This window comes from Triticum aestivum, chromosome 1B (genome assembly GCF_018294505.1).
Source record: "Triticum aestivum cultivar Chinese Spring chromosome 1B, IWGSC CS RefSeq v2.1, whole genome shotgun sequence".
NCBI classification, from domain to species: domain Eukaryota; kingdom Viridiplantae; phylum Streptophyta; class Magnoliopsida; order Poales; family Poaceae; genus Triticum; species Triticum aestivum.
In genome coordinates this window covers 550,570,004-550,574,084 of record NC_057795.1, presented here as the reverse complement: position 1 = coordinate 550,574,084, position 4,081 = coordinate 550,570,004, and positions in this window count along the sequence as shown.

Sequence of the window (4,081 nt, the reverse complement as noted above, 5' to 3'; positions counted from 1 at the left end):
AGCGGCGTCGGGAGAGGAGAGGGAAAGGGGATCTAGGGCGAGGGAGAGGGCGAGGGAGAGGGAAGGCGAGGAGAGGGCGAGGGAGGGAGAGGGCGAGGGCGAGGGCGAGGGGGAGGGTCAGGGCAGCGGCGGCGGCGGCGGTGGATCGAGAGGGAGAGGGAACTAGCGAGGGGGAGAGGGAAAGGGGGGATCGGGCGAAGGGGGAGAGGGAAGGGGGGATCGGGCACAATACTAATGGCGCACCTCACCGTGGTGCGCCATTAGCATGTCCATACTAATGGCGCACCTCACCGTGGTGCGCCATTAGTATTTTTTTTTCAACTCGAGCCAACAGGTTATGTACCACCAGAATTGATCCACATCAAGTCCCCTCTACTAGCTCGACTGGTCAGCAGCCAGTTCTCACACCAGGAGGTCCTGGGTTCGACTCCCAGGCGCCACAAATTTTTTTTAGCATTTAAAAAGCTGTTTGATACTTATTTGTGTTTAAATATGTTCAAACTTGTTTAAATAATAACAGTAATATTTTTTTATAAGACAGTAGCATTTAAAAAGCTGTTTCATACTTATTTTTTGTATAAGACGGTGCGCGGGGTGCGGGGGGTCGGCGGCGGCGGTTGAGTAGGGGAATCGAGGGTGCGGGGGGTCGGCGGCGGCGGCCGGTGGACTGGGGGGGTGCCCGGCGGCGAGGGGGACCGGATCTGGTGAGGTGGGATAGCGATCGAGATGGAGGGGGATCGAGATCGAGTGTCCATGAAATTTAAAAATATTCATGATAGTTCAAAAAGTACCCATGAAATACAATCGAGAAATGAAGGCTACGACTTAAATACAATCGATCTTAGCTAGCTATCTGTTCACAATCTTCTTGCCCTTCTTTTTCGCAAATGGAGTTCTTGTGTGGAACGGACGTCCTTTAGGTAGGGTGGTCCTGCTTCTTCTTGTGGTGTATGCTGCTACTTCATCATCGTCGTCATGTTCGATCCTCGGGTCGCCGTACTTGTCGAAGTCTTGCTCATTGGCTACTCCATCCATTCTGATGATCTTCCTTTTGCCTCTCCTCACGACAACACGACTGGGCTTTGGCGGGTCGGTAATGAAGAAGCATTGGTCCACTTGGGAAGCCAGTACCCATGGCTCATTTTTCGCGGTGACGTTTGCGCCCGCGGTCTTGGATTTGGCTTCGGGTATAACCATGGTGGTGAAATACCGGTCTTCTTTTATGATGTTCTTGGCCCATCTGACACGGAACATCGGGACCTTCTCTCCAGCGTAGCTCAGCTCCCAGATCTCCTCGATCCTTCCGTAGTATCTGTCCTTGTCGTTACCGGTGTAGGATTCCATCGTTACCCCGGAGTTCTGATAACCATCGCTCTTCATGTCCTTGGCCTCGGTGTAGAATGTGTAGCCATTGATATCGTACGCCTCATAGGTCATCAGGTTGTGCTCGGCACCATGTGACAAGGCGAATATGAGTTGTTCTTCCGCGGAAGAATCCTCATGTAAAGCGTACGACAGAAGCTTCTGCTTGAACCAATGCGTGAAACATGAGTTGTGCTCTTTGAGTGTATCTCCGTCCGTCCTCTGTTGGCCTCGGTCATTGTACGTCTTCTTAATAAAGGTTTTGTGCTCTACCACCCAAGGATCGACCATGAATATGTGTTGTAGCGCGACTAGGTTTGCTCTTTCAAAGTCGGCGAGTCGACCCTCGAAGTCGACATGCATTTCGCGGCGACCCTCATGGTGACCCCATCCAGCGAGCCTGCCGAGGTGCCTGTTGACGGGCAGACCAACGGGGTTCTCGATGCCTAGATAATTCGTGCAGTAGGAGATGCACTCTTTGGTCAGAAAGCCCCTGGCTATGCTTCCTTCTGGACGTGACATGTTGCGAACGTATCCTTTGATGACACCATTCATCCTTTCGAACGGCATCATGCTGTGCAGGAACGTCGGCCCGAGTTGGATGATATCCTCCACTATATGGACCAGTAGATGCACCATAACGTCAAAGAATGCGGGCGGGAAGTACATATCAAGCTCGCATAGTATCACCACGATCTCTTCCTGTAGCCTTCTGAGTTGCCTCACGCCAATCGACTTCCAAGAGATGACGTTGAAGAAGTTGCATAGGCCAAATAGCGTTTCACGGACGTGCGCGTCCATGATCCCACGGATTGCAACTGTAAGTATCCGCGTCATCAGCACGTGACAGTCGTGAGACTTCATCCCGCTGAACTTCTGCTTCGCTGGGTCTAGGTATCTGCTTATCTTCCCCGCGTAACCGTAAGGAAGTTTTACTCCTAGGAGGCAAGTGAAAAACTGCTCGATCTCCTCCTGACTTAGAGTGAAGCACGCGGGAGGGTAGTCATTTCTGGTCTTCTTGGCCTTTTTGCCTTTGCGACGACTTTCTGTGTCCTGCTTCGCCTCATCATCATCATCATCATCATCATCATCATCATATATAGCGTGAAGCTCCTGCCTGATGCCCATTGATTTCAAGTCTGCCCTTGCTTTTGGCCCATCTTTGGTCCTCTCTGGCATGTTGAGCAGGGTACCAAGCTGACTCTCGCACACGTTCTTCGTGATATGCATGACATCAAGGCTGTGAGGCACACGGTGGATCTTCCAGTACGCAAGTCCCAGAAAACAGACCTCGTTTTCCATACCTTCAGCAGCGGCTCTGGCGCCTTTCGCTTCTTTCCCGGCTCTGGCTCCTTTTGCTTCTTTCCCGGCAGTGGGCAGTCTTTCCAATTTTTCAACAGCTTGTCTATTTCCTCGCCGCTCCTCGTACACGGGCGTTTTCGGGGTTCGGTTTCACCATCGAACAGATCCTTGCGTTTCCTCCACGGGTCATCATCGCGAAGCCACCTTCGATGTCCCATGAACACGGTTTTTGAAGACCCGGGATCTCTATCTAGCTGGCGATACATTGTGTCATCCATGCACCTTACGCATCCAGAAAATCCGTGGACTACCTGCCCCGCAAGATATCCGTAACCGAGATAGTCATGCACCGTCGTGAGCAGTGCGGCTCTCATAGGGAAATATTCTTTCTCTGCGGCGTCCCACGTATTGGCTGGCGTTTTCCACAGCGTGTCAAGCTCCTCTTTCAGCAGCCCCAGATACAGATTGATGTTGTTCCCTGGTTGTTTCAGCCCTTCAATTAGCATACTCATGTGAACGTACTTCCTCTTCATGCACAACCAGGGGGGAAGGTTGTACATCCACACAAACACAGGCCAGGTGCTACGTGTGCTTCTCTGGCTGCCAAACGGATTGACTCCATCGGTGCTCGCGCCCAGCACGATGTTCCTTGGATCATTCCAAAATTCTGGGTATTCGAAGTTCAACGCTTGCCACTGGCTCGCATCCTTAGGGTGACTCAGCATCTTGTCTTTTTATCTATCTCCGGATCATTTGCGTCATCTTCTCACTTCTTCTCCTCCCTATCCGCATGCCAACGCAGGAGCTTTGCTACCTTAGGATCCGCGAAATACCGCTGCAGACGAGGAGTGATCGGAAAGTACCACACCACTTTTCGAGGAGCTTTCTTCCTCTTCTTGTATCGAGTGACACCGCACACCGGACATATGGTAGACTCCGCATGCTCGTCCCGATAAATGATGCAATTGTTCATGCACACATGGTATTTCACGTGCGGTAAATCCAGAGGACACACGATTTTCTTCGCCTCCTCCAAACTGGTCGGGCACTTGTTCCCCTTGGGAAGACGTTCGTGCCAGAATGACATGTTCTCGTCGAAGCATGCGTCGGTCATTTTGTGTTTTACCTTCATCTCCAGAGCCATGAGCGTTACTTTCAGGCGGGGGTCCTCGGGCCTGCATCCTTCATACAATGGAGTAACCGCGTCTAACTCAAGTTGATCCATCTTGGCTTTCTCTCGGGCGGCAGCTCTTGCGTTATCCGTCTGCTTGAGAAGCAGCTCTTGAATATGAGGGTCCTGCACCCAGCCCATCGATGGTCCAGCGTCGTCTGCTCCGCCGGCATCATCATCATGTCCTGCATCTTCTACATGATGACTGTGTACAGCATCACCGTCGTGATCATCTCCTGGGGATTC